This window comes from Grampus griseus (assembly GCF_964374135.1).
Source record: "Grampus griseus genome assembly, chromosome: 5".
In the NCBI taxonomy this organism is placed as follows: Eukaryota; Metazoa; Chordata; class Mammalia; order Artiodactyla; family Delphinidae; genus Grampus; species Grampus griseus.
Genome location: NC_138998.1, coordinates 110631590 through 110653820, shown reverse-complemented (window position 1 = coordinate 110653820; position 22231 = coordinate 110631590).

Here is a 22231-nt window from a genome sequence, read left to right as displayed (position 1 = left end):
GGAGAAGAAATATGCATTTCTTCTGTCTTTTATAATCACATGATTCTCTTTACTGGTGCTGTTGTTTTGTTTTGGGAGTTGGTTTTCAGAGGTGACTTGCTATCAGCCTGAAGAAATTCCTTTAGTACTTCTTGTAAGGTGGATATTCAAGCAACAAATTCTTTCAGCTTTTACTTATCAGGAAATCTCTTTGACTTCTTGTCTCTATTGCTTCTGATAAAAATAGTTATTTTTTAAAAATCAGAATTCTTTTATGTGACGAATTATTTTTCTCTTGATACTTTCAAAAGTTATTTTTATTTTGTTTTGTTTTGTTTGTCTTCGAATTTCAGCATTTTTAATGTGATGTATTTGAGTGTGATTGCTTCTCCTTCTTAGAAGAACAGCCATCTTGGCAACACTGACTCAATGTGAAACTCCTGTGAGGAGCTGGTGTGAGAAGAGTGAGGGGATGGGTTGTGTTTCACATTCCATAGACTCTTGCTGTTCTTACTGAGATTTAGTAGATTTTCTAAACAAATGTTTCTTCATTTGCTGTATGCCCTTATGACAACTTCCAGAGAGTTTAAGTGTTGGTTATTTTTATAATTTTCACGAGTAATGGTTGTTTCCCAGAGGAATGAGTCCATAGGGCTCCTTGTATACACGTCATTGACATCCTGCCACTGTTTTTAAGTGTTCCTGAGAGAGATGGAAGCTATCTATCTAGAGATACAAAAGGAATCAGACATGCAGAAAAAGGAAGAAATGAGAAAGAGAGGGAAACATCTCTTTGGGGTCCCTATGATTTTCACATCCTGGGTTTAGTCTGTGAGACTGAGCTGCCTTCTTGCTACTGTATTCTGTGAGACACTGATGTCTCTTTAAAACACACCACCCTTTTTTACTGGGATTAATGTTACTTGTGGGCAACGAAAGGTGCTCTAACCAAGTAAATAATTTATGAATTCAACCATAGAAAGTTTGAAAGCCAAGTAGTAAGGGGTATGGATTCAAGGATGACACTGCCAACAGAGATTTGTTTATGAAATTCATTTTATAACATTCTAAACTTCCCAGAGTTTTCTTGTAGAAAAGAACTCTTCTGATAATCGTTACTCACTAGGTGTATGACCTTGGAAAGCTTCTTGTCTCAATTTTTCTATCTGTAAAATAGATGTAATAATAGTATTAATCTAATAGAGCTGTCGTGAAACCTAAATGAATTAAGGCATATAAAGTACTTTTACCAGTGCCCAGCATAGTAAGCATTCAAGTCTAAAATTCCTTTAGCAAAACTTTGGGGACAGTTTCCTTAACACTTGAAATAGTTATAATAAAAACAATAGTGTGACTGCATTAATATACTGATAATATCTATTATTTTTGTTTTAATTACATCAATTAAATCATTTAATAAATTTAATTCTACTTAACTAGCTTCAAGGCAGGACCCTAATGTCCCATACTGTTTGTTACTAAACACTGAATCCCATGTAAAATTCTCAAGTCAATTGCTTCTAAAAAAATTTCTAGTAGTATTTCACTTTTAATTATAATAAAATTAAATAACTTTTTTCATACCCATTTAACTGCATTTAACCATATTCAGTCATATCCATTCAGTATTTGCTGAATGATAGCTATTGAAAAGATATAGCTGCTGCATGGTCAAACCATAATCTATTCTGGTAAAGTGGGACTGTAGTTAAGTTGACAAGAGAAAATATCATCATTCTAGATGATGTCAGTGCACATCTATATTCTGGAAAAATTATTGTTATTCTAAACAGACAGTTTTAGAATCTGACAAGTTATGTAGTTACATCAGTGAAGGACCTGATGGATTTTCTTACTCCCTTATTGAAATTTTTCAGTTACTTAGTCATGTAAGTAAAAGTGTGCCATGTGAGTAAGACCTATAAAAGTTGAAGAAATCTTTGCTGTTTATAGTATGCTATTAAATATACAATTTTTTCATAGAAAACTATCAAGTCTTTATCCGTATATCAGCTTTAAAGTGACGGGTTTTTTTTAAAGATGTTTATTAAAGAATAAATTGTGGAAATGGGAGAAGGCTGGATATAAACAGCAGCAAAATGCAATAGTTTCTTTTAGTAATCTTTAATCCTCAATTTATTTTTTTCCATTGTGATGATTTTCTTCATAATCTTGAAATGAATCTTAAAAAAACTATTGAAAAATTTTAAATAAAGTCCTAAAATTTTATTCTATTTTTACATAAAAAATCCATGAAAAAATATTTAATGCCAGGTCTGTGTTGATTGTAAAGGATGTAAAATGCACTAAAATGTATTTAGAATAGAATAGAATTCCTTTTTTGCCTACCTTGTCTACATATTGTAATTATGGGCATTATTAAGAGTACAGATTAAAGACAAAGTACCACATACACTTCATAATTTCAGAGATATCAAGGTATCCAAATGAGCGCCAAATCCTGATACTTCCATAATGCAAACAAGTCATTTCCCTTAATATATTTTGTGTCTTTATATCATCAAGTTTCCCCCTCTGAGAATGGAGGAAACAGACTATAAATCAAACAAATAACTTTTGCATGATAGATTGTGAAAAACATTTGATCTTTTGATCTTGAAACCACACAACCAAAATGCTTTTACCTCCTGGCTTGAGTCCCAGACTCCAAGTGTCATTCAAAGGAAACATTTTCATGATATAGTGTTTGATATTGTACATCCTTTTCTAAATCTCTGGTGTTTTTTTTTTACTATTGGATTTCTTTACAAGTTTTCTTACAAAAAGCAGCAGAATATGTTACCAGAAGGGAAAAAAATATGAAACTAATTAAAACATGATTTCTTCAGGACATCTCAGCTGTAAAAACAGCTAAGACATTGGAGAGAAAGAGAGAGAGAGAGAACTAAAATTAAACAATGTAACAAAATCGCTCACTGTTAACTACTAGCTATGCACACAGGTTTATGCTCAGTCCCTGGACACAAGTCAATCCACCATATCTGTGAACATCATGAATACTTGATAAACCCACAGCAGCAATACCAGATTAAAAACTGTGTTAACGTTTGCACAAGCAGAACTGCCCAAGGATTTTAACTATCCCAGGGCTGTAACACCACAAAATAGAACATGAGTCTCCTTTTTCTTATGACTTCTGAAATTTCCATTAACTTTTCATACTCAAAAAATGAAAGATATTTTAATTTGCATCTGTTCATTTATTGTTATTTTAAATATCATTTGTTCATACTGAAATGGGTAAAACTATAAGGATATGAAATGAATAGCCATGCTAGCAACTACATTTAATAAATATATATTTTTCTGGGCATTGGGCAAATTTGTATATTACAAAATTAAAACATGTAATATGGAATAGTAAGTATAATTTGAGCAAGCCCACTAGTTCTTTAATTCATAAAATTTGATATATTTAAAATAAGTATATAGAGGAATTATTTATATATATATAGTACTTCCTACTTTATTGAGAAATTACATGAACTTTGTTCACATTAAGTTATAAAATATTCAAACAAAAACATTTAGAAAAACCTCGAGAAAAATACATTTGTAAGTCTCAAATGTTTATTAATTTTGGAATAACATACATTTGTTAATTTACTGTTAGTTAAAATATGTATTTCTTATAATGCAGTTTTGTAGACTAAGAACTTGGGACACATGACATTTAGTCTCAGCTTTCTGTCTGCCTAACTGAGTAGCAAACAGATTTGCCTCTGTAGGTCTCAGTTTCTTGATTGGGCGATTTAAAAACTATATGTCTCCTATGTATACAAGCAAATTATTGTTGGTATCAAGAATACCACTGTAGTCACATCCTGCCTTTTGAGTTCAAGCTACAAGACTTCATTCTCTGCGAAACTATTTTTGATGAGGTGTCTTTGGTCATATTGGTACAGAATCTTGCATTGTTAAGGGTTATTCTAGAACTATAGCAACGTTTGAGGCAGATAGACTTTATGATAAGGCATGATAAGGTAGATAAGTTAAAATTCTTGCATCCAGCTGAGCAAGCTAAAAGCTATAGAAAAGAAAAACTCGTAACTTAGTAGACAGTGCTTTTGGACTTTCCTGGGAGAGCTGGAAAATGCCGCTTGCTAGAGAAATTACAGTCTGTGAGGCAGGAGCCAATCAATACCTCTTAGAGTGGAGAAATTTAGAGTGCACTTGCCATTCAGAGACATTTGGGAAATCAGAAGCAGGTCACAGAGGAGGAAAGGAAAACCACAGACACTAAAATTAAAAGCAGAAGAATGAGGAGATTCTCAGAAATAATTAGTTGATTACACACAGTCATGGTGGAAGAGGTGAATTATTCAGCCAGTCAGGAATTGCTGGGAGCTGAATTAATGGTCATTGAGACCTTGAAAGCATGATCAAATTTTAAACCACTGACAAATTTTTTAAATCCTCGTTTCTGGTTCTTAAAATAAGTACAGTCTGCATCAGTGAAAGTCCTGGCAGGAAACAGAAACCACGCTTAACTGGAATTTTGAAGAGAAGCTAATGTGTGTGTGTGTGTGTGTGTGTGTGTGTGTGTGTGTGTGTATGTGTAATGTAAGCATAAACACACACACACACACACACACACACACACACACACACACACACACACATCAACAATCCTCCAGGCACTAGCAGCAGCAGGAAGCCACCCATACCCCTGAAGGGACAAGGAGAGAAAACTATGTCACCAGAGCTAGTTGAGAGCCAGACCACTGAAATGAAGCAGTTTCACAGGAGCTTTTGACCAACCTAGAGGGATCAACCACTGTTGGAACAAACAGGGAGGAAATGGGGATGAAATATCCTGAACTCTGTCCTCAAACCCTCAGATCTTTTGTCTGAGCCTCCCCTTTGTCAAATCCACTTGGAATGCAGAGGACAGGAGAGGCTGGGTGATGTAATTTGCAAGAATCCATCTCTTAGAGCGATAAACAAGGCAGAGGATGTAAGGAATGAGAGTATGTATGTGTAGGGAGTGGCAAATTAGAGGTGGGAGTAAAGGTATCCAGTCCAACTAGAATAATCTTTTGGAATCATTAAATGGTTGAGTCATTAAGCTTTTTGATTAATATATAAGAAGGAAAGCTTTATATTGACTTCCACTCTATTGTATTAATTTAATAAAATTCCAAAAAGAATGGGCTTAACCATACGTTTTATCATAGGCATAAAATATGAAACTTAATCTTTGGAAATTAATATTCTGAAAATTAAATATCTATAACATCCCAATTTCATTATCAGGTATAATATATAGAATACATATATTTATGCACATACATATTATGTACCATGCAAATATCCCAATAATTAAATTACATTACATTATATATATATATATATACACACATACACATATATATATACGATTTTGTTTCTTCAATATATTCTATTCCCAATGGGAAATCACTTAGAAAAAACAGAGTTCACTGAAGTTGACTCCTAGGGTCAAATGTCTTTGGATCTTGTATAAGGTCAAGTGCGTTATGTGAGTGTTAACACAGGAGCAAAAGAGCTTCTAATAGTAAATGAAATAGTTTCAAAGAGTCCAAAATGTAGGGACAAGAACTAGTGATTCATTCTGCTAAAGAGTGATGATGTTTGTAGAGCAAAAGAGATGTATTGACTTATTTACTGATTTGATTTATTGGTTTGGACTGATTTTTTACCCAAGAAGCATTCATGAATGTGCCACAAATACAATCAGAGAAAATGCAGCATTTGCAGCTTGGCAGAGAGTGAAGCTCAGCAGGCAGCTGCGAGTGAAGAGGATTTAACAAAGAAGAATGATTTTTGTAGCAGAAATGTATTACACAGCACAGCACTGTTCTGAGTCAATAATGATGACTAATGAAGACGGGATGAGAATTAGAGTAGCCAACCTGTGAAGTGAATACAGCAATAGAGAATGAAAAGACACCATGTAACTATAGCTGGTTTTTTTTCCCCCAAATGTGGAGTATTACGGAACAAAAATTGGTGAATGGGGAGGAAGTCACACAAAATAAGCAAAATAAATAATGCATTTCAGTTTGAACAGATATGCAGATAACATACATTTATTACACTATAAATGAATAAAGTAATTTATAAATAATGTAAAATATTAAGGCCCCAATTGATGACTCAGGTAGAGTTGATTGCAAGAAATCATAATAACAAAAAAAGAGCAGCTGATTCTTGATAAATGATTCTAGAAAATGAATTCATTAGAAAGGTATTGGACAGCCCATAGTATCTCCAGATATCCAGAGAACCAGGTTTAGAGGCCACGCAACCAGAAACAATTATCAAATCATTATGTAGATCTGGCCAACCAAAGACGTAACTGTCCTTATCTCTGGAAACCAGATGATGCCTCATGAGACAGAGTCATAGGAACTACCCCTAGCGATGCAGCCATGCCGAGATTGGCCTCTGGATTTAGTGGCCGTCACTCCAGACCCGTCACCAGAAAGCATTTTGTCATGCCCATTCTTCTTTAGGTCACTAGCTTCTGTTTCAGAGTCAATGTTCGATTGGCAGAACCTTAGTCAGGTGTTTGTACTTTAACTGTAAAGAACTGGGAAACTAAGCATCCAGTATATTCTGGATATGCCTCATTAGCTGGGGGAGTCTTCATAGTATGGAGATTCCAATGTCGAATGGACAAAGAATGGCAAATGGGTTTTGAAGCAAAGAAGTAAATACTAGAACTAAAATACCCTTGGACGTGACTATTCTTGATGCAAAAGGGCTTATACATGGAGAAGTCTTATGCTATGAAGATCACCATCATTCTATGGTTCTTCTTACCGTCAAATGTATGTAACTGAATTGAATTACTGTTGCAGTCTTGATTTTTCTAAAGATTAAACCCGTGTTGATGGTTTAGCTAAGTGACCTAATTAACCATTGGCTTTTGAACCATATATTAATTAAAATATAATAATAGTCGTTGCATTGCTTATTATTACCTGATTTGATGTTTCTGGCCAAATCATATTACATTCAGTATATATGCCACATAAACCAACTTCTGCAATTTCATTTAAAATTCTCACTCTCTAGGGACTATTTCTTTTATAATGGTAAACAAACTCATATCTGTCCTGTAGTACCTTATTTCTTGATCTACCATTGTACTACTCTCTCATCAGTAACATTTTTAATTGTACAATGTTTATCTCTACTTTTTGTCCTTCAGTGAGACACTTCTGAACAACTTGGAACATTAGTATTTCTCTTACCACTTCACTGAATATATTTTCAAGGGGAGTAACCAATAACTGTCATGTTGGTGAATCCAGTGGACTTTTTAGTCTTCCTCCTTCACAATTTTCATCATTTTGTTTACATTGTCCAATTCATCCTAGATACTTTCTTCCCTTGGATTCTATGTTACCTCATAGAGCTTACGTTCTGTTTGCCTTCCTACCTCTGTGGTCACTAATCTGGGCTCTTTTTTCTCTGTTCACCTTCTGAATGAAAATATCTTCACAGATATTAATCCTTATCCTCTTCTTTACAGAGACACCTTTGGTCATTCTTCCATAGAAGAGTTTGTAAAGTCATTAACAGTCTAGTCTAAGCGTGTAAATTCTCCTTCCAAGCTCCTGTTCCATTTCTATAAGCATGTCAGATTAATAATTTCTAAGATCGAATTCATCACATTTTCTCCCAAACCTGCTATTCCTACTGATTTAGTATTGTATATATTTTAAGTTTTGAGAGAAACCTAGTTGCAGGAAATTGGGTAAAAATAGCTATCTACTGAATCTTAATCTCACTCCACAGAGCCAAAGATTCTGTATTTGTGTGACTGTTATGTATGTTAAATTTTCCATGGATGATAAACGTAATGCCTGGAAGAGAACATAGGACGCTAACAAATAGAGAATGAGAAGTTTATTTGACCTATTATCTATCAGCAAGAGCACAGCATTTTATAATTTGTATTTATATCTTATATGTAAAATATATACTTTATATTTTAAAACTATAGTATCCACTGTCCTATTATTCAGTTTTTTCATGAACCAAGTGATGAAATTGGTACCCTATCTTCAAAGAATTTGCGGTTATAAAAATTTCAAAATTTCCAACTGCAAATATCATATCTGAGAGAATTTTTGCTGCTGGTCAGCATTTTATGGTATTCAATTTATTCTGATTTTAGTAAAATCCCCCAGTGTTCTCCTAGTGACACTTCCTCTTCATCATTTTTTTTATCCCTTCAAGACATTACACACTTACACGCCTGCATGCCACATGTACACTGCTGCCATGAACCTTTTTACTGAACACTATTCATTCGTTTGCCTTCTGACTGAAGAACTGAATATAATACTCCATATGTATTCATTCTACTAGAACGATTTGCAATCCTAGACATCTGCAGTATTTCCCAGGTTTTTATAAGTTAAACCAGCTAAAGCATAACATTTCAGCTATGACATAAAGTTAGTAAAGTCAGAGCTGTCTAAAATAAGCAAAAGATAGTAATCAAGCTCAATTAACATATTGATCAACTTCTGTAATAATAATTGCATAAACCTATAAATAAGATTTAAGTATTTTATTTCTCAAAGCTTCTGGGATTTGTCACTGAACTGCTCTCTCAAAGTCCAGCTACTGAGATGAGCCATTAAAACTTGTGAGAATGAATAATATGCCGTTTCATTCCTACTTGTATGATAAATTTTAGAAAGGCAAAAATTTTAAGTGCATTTTCTTAATAATGAATATGAGAACAATGTCATTGCTACTAATATTTCGGGGCTAAAATTGTGAGCCATTGATTGCCTTGTATAATTTATCAGGTAAAGTGATTGCTAACAGGTATGCACAGAATAGTTGTTATGAATTTGAGCAATTCTGTTAGAATTTTATGTTGAGAAGCCCACATTCCTCTAACAGATAAAAACACACGATTTCCAGTGGGATTCAAATATTAGTTGTAGGTAAAGAAACTCAGCGGAAAGATGATGTAGTGAATATGTTTTTCATCTCTTTTTTATTTAGTTTCCCTGGGATAAAAAAAGAAACATTGGATTCTGAGTTGGCTTATTTATTCCCTGCAACAGAAAACATAGTTTTGTGCATATAAAATTATGATCTGGTGGCCAAACGAGCAGTGACATTGGAAAGAAAAATGTAAAGGAGTTATTCCTCTTTTCTCTCTATCAATAAAATTACTTTGAACATTAAAGTAAAAGTTTTATTAGCCATAAGTATACATTAATCATGGTTTTTAGAATGTGAACAATATAAAAAGGCAATATATACCATATAAAAATGCAAAATAAATGTGCCTCTACCCAGGCAGATTTCCACCTGTTCCCAGACACATCCACCAGAGCGACTTTACACTGTTTCTATTTTTATACTTTTTTTGTGTGTGTGTGTGGTATGCGGGCCTCTCACTGTTGTGGTCTTTCCCGTTGCGGAGTACAGGCTCTGAATGCGCAGGCTCAGCGGCCATGGCTCACGGGCCTAGCCGCTCTGCGGCATGTGGGATCTTCCTGGACAGGGGCACAGAACCCGTGTCCCCTGCATCGGCAGGCGGCCTCTCAACCACTGCACCACCAGGGAAGCCCCATACAGGAGCTTTGAAGCAAGAATTAGGCTGAAATGACCAGGCTTTTAAAACACCTGCATTAGTCAGATTTGTGGCTATCAGGTGTGACTGTCCTGGGAAGGGGCATGGTTTTGGACAAGGCAACTCTTGCCTCTGGGCATTATCTGAGAAGGCTGACAGCACTTCCCACAGCGGAGACAACAAATCCATCCATGAAAGGTGACTTTGCAGCATATCACAGTATCTGCCACATCCTACCATGTGTCCGTCACTCATATCTATCCAACCTAGGACCCTCATTCAAAATCCTACCCCACTAAAATCTCCCCATGCATGCAGTAGGAATTATCGTAATTGTAGTCTGAGTCAGTTCAGAAAGGCCTTGAGTTGGTCTTGGTTTTCAATTGAAACAAGTGTTCGTTTTTCATTACTAATTAATTTCAGTAATTGTTTGACATAGACTATTTATCAGCACAGTTCATGGTAATGCATATTTGCTTTGACTGCTTTTTCTTTTTTTCTTTGGCTTGTACTTTTTTCAGTACTAAACTTTTTGTAATGTAAGACATATTCGTTTTCTTGCCTTTTTTTTTTTTTTTTTTTCAACTGAGACGTCTGGGACTGCTAATTTTCAAAAGAATTCAAGGACCCTCAGAGAAAATACACTGGGGAGAGAAAATCCTGGGGAAGAACTTGCTTATGTCTATGCTATTTATACTGATTCATGGGAGCCCTTCCCCATGGTAAGGGTGAAAAAAAATGTGGCATTTAAACCTTAGTCAGAGAAAAGCCAGCTGTTTTTTTTGTTTGTCTTTTTTTTTTATTTTGAAAGGAATGGATTTTGAGATCCAAATATAAGATCATATAAATATGTGTTCACTATAAAAATATTTCTATTGCATAAAATGCACTGATTAAAATCTCTCAGAACAAAGGGAAAATGTCAGATTTTACCACAAAATATGCCACTGTACACATGTTTTCTAAGACCAGAACTACAAGTTACAGAAACAGTAACTTACTAGTTCTGCTTTATGTATCTGTTTCTTATATAATTAAAAGTAGAGAGATGGATGATGGATAAATTAGGAGTTTGGGATTAGCAGATGCAAACTACTATATATAAAATAGGTAAACAATAAGGTCTTATTGTATAGCACAGGGAATTATATTCAATATCCTGTAATAAATCATAATGGAAAAGAATATGTATATATATATATGTATAACTGAATCACTTTGCTGTATACCAGAAAGTACCACAACATTGTAAATCAACTATACTTCAATAAAAAAAAAATAGAGATATATTTAACTGTATTTTAGTCTACTTTTCAAAACTTAAGGATAGCATATTTTTATCCTTGTTTGTATCTCTACATTGATACATTGAACAACTATTTGTTAAAATATTATATGAGATGCAGTGCTACATTTGGACAAAGATTCTAAAATGACTCAGAGATCTCAAATTCAAGGAGTTTAAAGTGTATATGCTTGCTTGAACAAGATGGTAACATAATTTTCTAGTATTAAGTAAATTCAAATTATAATACTTTTTCCAGTATGCTAAGTACTTATATGATCAAAGCTTTCAATGGTGGCTGGGGTGGCTATATTTTATATTTTCTATAATTAATAGTATTTTAAATAATAATGTTCAATTAGTATGAAATATCACAAGGGTGTTAGGGAAGTGTTTCATCAATCTGTCAATATTCTGAAGAAAATATATTCATCTGAGTAAATGTGTTAGTTTCCTAGGGTTGCTGTAATAAAATACCAAAAAGTTCATGGTGGTGCACTGGTTGGGAAACCGCCTGCCAATGCAGGGGACACAATTCCGAGCCCTGGCCCGGGAAGATCCCACATGCTGTGGAACAACTAAGCCCGTGCACCACAACTACTGAGCCTGTGCTCTAGAGCCCACGCGCCACAACTACTGAAGCCCGCGAGCCTAGAGCCCGTGCTCTGCAACAAGAGAAGCCACTGCAATGAGAAGCCCGCACACCACAACTAAGAGTAGCCCCTGCTCGCTGCAACTAGCGAAAGCCCATGCACAGCAACGAAGACTCAATGCAGCCAAAAAAAAAAAAAAAAAAAAAAAGTGTGTGGCTTAAAAATAACAGATATCCGTTCCATGCTTCTCTCCTAGCTTCTGGTGGTTTGCAGCAATCTTCGGCATTCCTTGTTTTGTAGATTCATTTCTCCAGTCTCTGCCTTCATTTTCACATAATATTTACCCATATCTCTTCACATAGTCTTCCCTTTGTGCAGGTCTATCTTTGGGTCCAAATTTTCCTTGTTTATAAGGACACCTGTTATATTGGCTTAAGGTTCACCCTAATTATCTTATTTTAACTTGATTACCTTTGTAAAGACCCTATTTCCAAATAAAGTCAGATTCTGAGGTACTGCAGGTTAGGACTTCAGCATATTTCTTTGGCAGATACTATTCAACTCATAACAGCTGAATAAAGATTACTCAAAATTATAACCATTTTTGCAAGTCCAAAGTTCAAATAGAAGTTAAGTCAAATTACCCACTTTACCTAGAAGTCCTACATGCTATGGCATTTTTAAACTCACAGAAAATTGTGTTATATAGATTTTAAAAAACAAATGCTTTTCCTATCCTTAAAAATTTCCTATCTTGTTGAACTCTTAGGACTTTTTGCACATTTGATTTCCCTGGTGATGTATGAAAACTTAGATAATTTAAAAAACTATGTGTCTTTCATCTGCTCCAGTCTACTTCTATATTAATTTTAAGGAGATTATTCCCCCCAGTAACTGTGGATCTGCAAAGAAATAAGGATACACGTCACGTTGGAATGTTTCTTTTCTTGATTCCTTTTTTATGCTCTATTCTACCAGACTCTTCTTTTTTAACCCTCTGTAATATCTATCTACATACATATAGGTATATAGTTTGTAGAATATGATTATTTTATTAAATGTGTTTTATTTTATAAAACAATGGATAACAACTTTGGCTGTACTTAATAATCACATGGGAAAAATAAATGTTGAGAGGTTTGGTCAGAACCCTCTTTTTTTAATGACTAGTTAGAGCACTATCAGGAAATAAGTAGCCCTAACTTGATTGTGCTGTTAGTTTCTGTGTCTTTTTAAAAAATATTTTTCCAGATAGCTTGTGATACTTTGACATTGAACTACTTTAGAATGGTTTAATCATTCAGTAGGCTTACGCTATCCAGAAGAAAAATCAATATGGTAATTTCGTTCCAGGAAAATAACTCTTTTCACAAATACATAGTGTACCATGAGAAGACATATTGCTTTTATATGAATTTTTCAAGGAATATTTTCTAGTAAAAATGGGCACTTTGGATAGACTTTTATTCAGCCTGTTGAATCCTCTTTGTTCCACTTCAGGAACATAATCAAGTCTTTTTTATATTATGGCTCTTCTCTTTCTAGTACTCTTCATTATTATTCACCCTATTAGTTCAAAAATAGCATCTCTCATCAGAATTACTTCCGGATTTCACTAAATGAGCTAACCACAACACTCTGAAACGTATTCAGGAAGTTTTTCTCATTGAAACCAGATTGCTGATTTTAAAATACAAATCTGGTAGAATTACCCATCTGCTTACAAACTGTCAGTGGCTTTCTATTCCTCTAAATGTAAAAACAGTTCCATAATATGGCAGGTATGTGTCTACAATATCTGTCTACAATCTAGCCTAATATTAACCAAAATTTAAAAGATTTTGAAGCTTCTTTTTGGTGTTTCCTGTATCCCCAGATTGAACCTCTGCAAGTGTCTTTATTTAGTGCCTTTATTTTTCGTGCCCTGATCACTTTCATCATTCTCCAAATTACTGATCCTCCACTCCATGTCCCCAAATTCTTCCTCCAAACTCTTTTGTCAAACCCCATAAGTAAAAATTAATAATAATAAGATTTTTGTTCTCACATGTTAATGTATTTTTGAAAATGTCAACAGGGCACTGGCATTACTTAGGTCAAAATGACAAATTCTTACTGTGGAATTACACATTCTAGAGCATTCTAACAATGGAGATTGGTTGGGTTCATGGAATTTTCTTTGTAAAAGTGAACACTTGCCATGCATGCAATCACTCACTGCCACATAAAATCTCTTACCTTAAAATAAGTGTAGAAAATGTTGAAAAAATATTTTTTGACATGACAGTATTTTGCATAGCAGTGAAAGATTATAACCAAAATTCTTGTAGAAAATTCAAATACTCAATGTCAAGAAACTTCTTAAAAGTAAAGATTGCAAATTACTCCACTGAAAATTAATCAGATTTTATTTCCTCTTTATATAATTAATTAATAACACCCTAATTTTATGACGTTTCCATTTACAATTTGTAACTTTAAAAAATTGTATTGAGTCTGTTCAACCAAATATTCTCAAACATATTTGAAAATTAAATAATTTATTCCAGGGTTAATGCATGTGGAGCAACAAAAAAGTATAAAATCAGCATAAAGTAAAGGTTTATAAATAAATGTTGGGCTATGGTTTAATACTCAGAGAAATAGCATATTCACAAGTAAAACTAACATCTAGTTTAATGTATTTCAGAAAACTCTCCTTAAATGCAATAAATGAAAGCTTTCCAGTTTGTAATCAGGTCTGAAACAAAATTTCTCAAAAGTCTGGAAAGAGGTTTTCTCTGAATTTCCTCCAATGCTGTGCACATTTGCCATCATTTTTTATTATATATTTTGAATAAATTGGAGGGTAGATATACTACAGAGCACTTAATTAGGAGACAAAGATTCTTGTCTTCACTTTGTTACTAAGAACATTGTTTAGTCACTTACCTTTCCAAAGAAACATGAATGGTTTGGACGAAACATGAACAGCTGTTGAAAGTTGACAGTTATGGAATGTTATAGCTTGTGTAAGTTTGGGTAGGTGGTACTTGGGGATATGAGATTGATTTGCTGAAACTAGGCTGGAGGCTGAATAAAAGGATTTGTTTACTATACTAAGGTGTATGTATCTTACCCTCCAGAGTAATGGTACTCAACCTTGTTCAATGTAAGAAAAAATAAAGTTACGATAAAATATACATTCTCAGATTCTGATTTTTCCATTAAAGATTCTTATTTAGTAAATCTAAGATAGAACAAAGAATCCATTGCTTTTAACAAACATTCCATGTAACTCTGGTGATAAATTTTCTTTGAGAAACACTACTGCAGGCCAAGAGGATCAAATACATGTTTTAAAAAAATAACGCAGGAAAACAGATTGAACTATTTCTATTTAATCCTGGGGGCAACATAAATGATATCTTAGTATATGTATGTGTAAAGGTGGTTACATTATTTTTTGCTTAAAAAACCACATTTCCAAATAGAGAAATAATGCTATACATAGTACATGACTGAGAAAATATATAGACTCTATGGCCAAGTATACAGATAAATGATAGATGACATATTAGTGACAGTGAATTTATAAACAATTTGTGCTATTGGTATTGCATGCTAAGACCTCTTAAAGAAATATGACATTTTAATAGGGTGTCATTTTATATAATATTCTCTTTCTAAAGCATTTACATTTATAATTGGTATATAAATGTTCATGAAAACTGAAATATTCATAAGGCAGGGAAAAAGTTTTATGAAGAACAAGAAATTTGATGGATGCTCTGTAAAAATGAACTGTCTGCCTTACAAAGTGACAAATTTTATAATTGTTCATAATGGTAATCTCTTACTAGCTATAAAGCAGTTAGCAATATATAAAATTTTGATGATAAAAAGATTTATCACACTTTGTTGCATTATAGGAAGCTATAGTGCTCATTATTATTTTTATTCATATGTTTTCCTTCTTTGTATTTTTATTCTACTATAAAAGTGATTGTGTATCTTTAAAATTGTATTAAATTATTAAGCTTGAGATTTTCTCTTTTTAATAAAAAGGGAATCCTGAAACATGGATTCCCATCAGTTTCACTGGAGGTTTATAATAATCATTATGTCTTCTAATATAAAATGTCTAAGATTTAAAAAAATCTCCACCGAGTATAAATTTCTACAACATTTTGTTATTTTACTTAGATGTGAAGTTGTTAATTTGGTGAAAATTTACATTACATTCAATATTTTTCTTCATTGTATCTCCATATTATTTTCAAATATTAAAAGATGTTCTTTATAAGATTGTCATATTTTTAGATATTCTGTTTCTAATTCTAGATTTAAAGTTTTCCTTTGTAAATGCACGCTTTTATTTTTATATATTAATAAATATATTTTATTTTCAGTAATTCTTATTCCTAGTTGCTTAAGACACTCCACCCATTGAGTCATTGGCCTTTATTCTTTTACCAAGAAAGTGAATCTATACAGAATAAAAAATAACATTAAATTTCACAATTTTTTGTGAAAGATTTTTTTGTTTGTTTTTAAGGTTGTAGGCAAGACAACATTTTGAAATGAAAGTGTTAGATCCAGACTCTTGAAAGACAACGTATTTGAGTTTGATTCTTACAATTTAATTTTATTATAAAAGTTAGACCATGGCTGAATCAAAGTATATAGAGTTTTCACAATGAACCAAAGAGATAGATATATAAAGAGTTTAAGTAGAATTTTACCTCCTCAAAGACTGTAAGAGACAAAACCAAAAGGAAGGATGGAATTTCTAATGGAATTAGAAATTAGAAATTCTAATGGAATTTCTAATTTCCCTAACATAAAGAAAATAAGTATCTAAAATCTACTCAAATTAAGGGTGGAGAAGTGAGAGAGAAAACCCACTAGTAAAAACTCCACAGTAGGTGTGACCAGTCTGATTTCTCAAGGTAGAATAACATGCAAGCATGTCTCATAGAAAACCTTCACTTCAGATGGTGCTTGAAAGAGTCCCTGCATACAGTCTAAAGTGTGAGAGGTTGAAAATGACAGCAGATCAAAAGGGACCTTGGGGTTCTTATCAGGCAGTACTTAGCACATGTGTTCCTCTTGATGTGTTCCTGAAAGACACTTTTGTTTCAATAATATAATAGTGAATGTCAGTGAGAAGTGAGATGTAAGAGTATGACTCTGTGGGGACCAGGGATGTCTCCTTATGTATGACAGCACACATATTTCTCATTTAAATGCCTGTGAGTTTGGGGAACACAATATTATTAGAATCCCTAAGTATAAATATTGGTAGGTCTAAAACTACAAAAATTATTCTAAAAACTGCCTCATACACACCTTAAAAGTAGGTATAGTATGTATTACTGAAAAAGTAAAATAAAATTTATCTAAATTGTTTATCTTATAAGCAACTTTATCCTCTTTCTCTTGCATGTTTTCACATATATAATTAACATATAATATATATTATATATAAACTATTTCCCATATATAACAAATTAGCAGTGTGTATTGAATACCTGAGTGAGATATTTTCAGAAGCAATTTAACAGACTTATCTGTGAATCTCTGTTCTCCTAAATGAATATACTTCACATCAAACACCTCAACTCTGAATGCTTATAATACGTACTCTATTATACTTCAATAAGCAGAAAGAGAAATGAGCAATTCTGGCCTTATCCTTTTGTTCAGTATGAACAGCTACATTATCCAGAGTAACACAGTTAACACATTTCTCACATCCAATCCTTCAACTTTTTAATATGCAAATAATACCATGTCTTTCTCTGCTGAAACCTCTCCAGTGGTTTCTAATTGTGCTTAGAATAGAAATAAAATCCTTTCCCAAAGTCTGTATCCAACTACATCATCTTGTCCTGACCCAGTTTTTTGACCTTAATTCAAACCATGCTCCTCCTTGCTCACTGGCTCCAGCCACCCTGAACATTTTCTGTTATGAGAATATGTATACCAAGCCTTTTCCCACATCAATGACTTTGCTTTATTCTCCCTTAGATCTTCAAATGTTTGATTCTTTCTTGTAATTCGGCACTCAACTGACATATTGTCTCAGGGAAGAGGAGCTTTCCTCATTATGCTACAGGAAGTAGCCTCCTTACCCAAGTTACACACATACCTACCCATACCCACAGCACTCTGCTTTATTGTTTTCATAGAAATTTTTACTATCTAACTGTACTTTTATTTGACTTCTTGAACTGAGATTTTAAAAATCATCATTATTAAAGGCTAGTGAAACATTTGTTCATTTTTGGTTTGGGGATAATTAAAGGAGCTATATAAACATTAGAAAGTGTAGCCAGTAACCATATGATATGTGGGTTACTACATATAATTAAAAGTTACTAGATCATACATTATAAGGCAGTGAGTAGGGAGATGTAAATCTGGCGATTTAAACTGATTTCATATGGACCATGGAGGGCTTTGAATGTCTTGTTAAGAAGTTTGACAGAAAAGCAATGAAATATTTTAAGTTTTTGAATGACATGATCAAATGCATAACTGGGAAAAATACGTTGAGTGTAGTAAGATAAAATTTGAGAGAATGTTGCCATTTTATTAATTTTTATTTATTCCTTAATTTATACAACAGTTATTTATTGAGCACTGTCCTGGACACTGCAGATACTGTGGTGAACAAACAAATAAAATTCTCACCCATATGGAGTTTACATTTCAATGGAAGATACAGAAAATAAACAAATAAACATAAACGTAAATAGAAAATCCTGAATAATGTTGGATGCTACGGTGAACAATAAAATAAGGCCAAGGAGATGCAATGTGATGTTGTTGTTGTGTTAGGAAGCCTCTCTCAGTCAGTTAATTTTGAACAGAAATGTAAATCTATTGTGAGAGGCAACTATGACACCATGTATGGAGGAATAAGCACATGTTACATTTCTCAAACACATTGCACTCAGGTCCCCTTCCCACTTAAAATTACTGGGACTCTCAAAGAACTTCTGTGTGAGTCATGTCTATTTCTAGCCTATGTCTATATTTGTATTTATATCTACACCTATATGTATATTTGTATCTGTCATCTCTATATATCTGATTAAGAATGAAAACTAATATTCTAAAATATCTATTAATTCATTAAAAAATAACAGTAAGAACCCAGCTAACACAAAAAAATAAGGTTTTGAAGAATCTAAAAAAAAAAAAAAGTTTTGAAGAACCTAGGGGCAGGACAGGAATAAAGATGCAGACTAGAGAATGGACTTGAGGGTATGGGGAGGGGGAAAGGTAAGCTGGGACAAAGTGAGAGAGTGGCATGTACATATATACACTACCAAATGTAAAATATATAGCTAGTGGGAAGCAGCCACATAGCACAGGGAGATCAGGGAGATCGATGTTTTGTGACCACCTAGAGGGATGGGATAGGGAGGGTGGGAGGGAGATGCAAGAGGGAGGGTATATGGGGATATATGTATACGTATAGCTGATTCACCTTGTTATACAGCAGAAACTAACACACAGTTGTAAAGCAATTATACTCCAATAAATATGTTTAAGGAAAGAACCCATAATGTGTTAACATAACTATATTTTGCAAACCCAAAAAAATTGATGACAAAAGCGTTTTACATTTTTGCAAATTTCTTTAATTTCAGTCTTAGTAGATCCTATCTGGGCTCTCAAATTTGTTTCCACAACCAATGCATTACAATGTATTATTTAGACTGAAATACATGAAGAAAATACAGCCTCATGCAGATATATAATTGGAAAGGTGAATAATATTTTCATAATACTTTCAGATAATTATGAATACTTTTGCTGTTAATACTATACCAAAACTCTACAAACAGTAGTTTCTTAAAGGTTTATTTCAATGTGGAATCTGAAACCACATAAATGAACTTCTCATATTCTGTTCCTATAAAATCCATTGCTATATTATGTTTTTTTAATAAATATTTTATCCATATATAACTGTATAACATCATGTATTGGTCATTTGGAAAATAATAATGAATTGAGTTATAGTTTTGGCACATTTCAGTATAAATATCAAATAAAATTACCTTTGTTATTATAACCACCAGACTCATAGTAAAATTCCTTAAATAATGGGAAACTCAATGTTAAGAAAATTCCAAATTCCACAAATTCCAAATGCATGAAATCAATATGCTAGTTTTTTTTTTCTTTAAAGTGATAAGCTGATTCAATCTGTTCTTTTTTTGAGAGTTGTCAAGTCCAAATACTCATAGTTTTACAGATGTTCTCACAAGTAAACTGTTATTCCGTGGGGTGGGAGAGGAGCAGCTAGTTTAGTTCGCAATTCAAACAGTTGTCCAAATTGTATTCCTTGAGACAATCATTTTACTTTAGTATGCATCAGAAATGCTTTGTGTGCATTTCCTATTTTATCACACAAAACGTTAAAAATATGCTTACTCAAAGTCAATATTTAAATAATTTCTACTGCTTCATCAAGAACACTTTTAAGTGAAACTGAAATTTTGTTTTTTAGTGTGTGTGTTTGGTGAAGAATTCAATGCCTTAGTACAATTTGGTACTGCTGCCTTGACTCCTGCTAAAGTGTCCACTCTTTTTTTAATTAATTAATTAATTAATGTTTTTTAACATCTTTATTGGAGTATAAATGGTTTACAATGGTGGGTTAGTTTCTGCTTCATAACAAAGTGAATCAGCTATACATATACATATATCCCCATATCCCCTCTCTCTTGGGTCTCCCTCCTACCCTCCCTATCCCACTGCTCTAGGTGGTCACAAAGCACGGAGTTGATCTCCCTGTGCTATGCAGCTGCCTCCCACTAGGTGTATATATGTCCATGTCACTCTCTCACTTCGTCCTAGTTTACCCTTCCCCCTCCACGTGCCCACTCTTTTACCACCTTTAGTGCAAATACTAACATGACGGAAAAGGCAAACAACACTGTAATATTGTTATGGAATTGGCTTTGAACTAACAGACTCTAAAATTTTCTTGGGGATGCACAGGGATTGCATAGTTCTTGAGAACCACTGGCACACGTTCGTTGTTGGATTGTGCATGAGGGCTGAGATGATATAATCCACTACTTATCAACAACTTTTAAAATTACATTTTATAGATAGAAGGGACATTCTGAAATTAGAACAGAAGAGCAGAGAAAAGACTATAGAAGGCTTACACATAGTTATAAATTTTGCTAACCATCTATCATAGTTTCATTTCATAAAGAAGTTAGTGCCCTAAAAGCTCTGGGTATGATAGACATTTCAGCTAATATCTGTTTCCCAGTGACTGCATATCACCTATAAGGTAGGATATCCAGTGACAGTGGTTCATAATACAATTAAGATATATATGTACGAAAGCCTGACATTCCTGCCAATTTGTTTTGGGAACACCCTGGAATGGTTATTCTTACATATAGGGATCTAGCCAATACACAGAGATGATTTTAACAGTTGTCACTTTCCTCATTCTTTATGGTTCTTCACCACTTCTAAGGGCTTGAGTGGGTGTGAATCAGCTCCTTCTCTTAGGAGACTTTAGGAGTCATTGAAGTGGCCATGTAAGGTTTATATGATCCTGGTAGAAGCCTAATGCATTCCAGCACATACCACAAATTGGCAATCTACATTGTTTGTATAAGTGCCCTCTAAAACAGTATCTGGAAAATTTCCTATCACCGAAATAAAATGCCCTCTGCAGTTACTAGCAAATATTTCTACAGTTATGTGGATATCAATAACCTCATATTGTTTCCATACACATCAATACCTAGGCTAGTACCAGATAGAAAAGAAAGTTGAAAAGTGATAGGTGTATCCACAGACCTTCTCTGAATAGACCAACTCTGTTCTTAGTGTTAAGTGACTTTGTCTTCTCCCCACAGTTATATATTTAGCTAAAAGAGACAGTCTCTGCAGCCATGAAGAAAGTCCTCACACCTCCACAAGTTTGCTAGATCAAGTTAACATCTCATGTCATTGTCTGCATTAAATTTTAGTTAATCACAACTTGAACAAGTTTACTTGCATTAGGTTCAATGTGAAAACATTCGAAATGTGGCTAAAAGTTTAGTCAAACTACCTAGTTCAAATTTATGAGAAGCCAAGACCTTAGCACTGTTACTTAAACCCTCTGTCCCTGCTTTCCCCGTGAAGATAATAGTTGTATCTACCTCATAAAGTTGCTTTTGAGATTAAATGCATTAAATATGGATAGAGGATAGTGCCTTTCCCATAGTGACTATTTAAAAGTTTTATTATTATTATCACTATCATTTATACTAGATAGTTTATATGTTTGGTCTTCTCTTGGTTAATTTGACAAAAGTAATTGTAGCATGCCTACATTTATACTTTAATTTTACTCATTAATTCATAATGAATATGAATTATCTACCTATGATATTTAAGTAGTGGGATTATTTTCTTTCTAATTTAGCTTCCACATTTTTGCCTTTGGCTGTGAATCCTGTGGAAAAAATTGTTCTACTTCAATTTCAAGAATCTAAAGTCCAGAACTGGAAGCATTTTCCTCAAGAATTGTAGAGGGAAAAAAAATATAGCCCAGCCAAAAATTATGAACCTCCTTCCAAGACTATCATTAGCTGGAGAGATTGCTTTTTGCAAATAATTAAATCAAGCTTTGGGAGTGTATTGTTTAATCTGTTTTACAAAAGAATACAAGACAAAGCCAAATCAAATAAAACCTTACAACCATTCTTTGGCGAGATCAAATTAGGGCTGAGAACCATGTGAAAT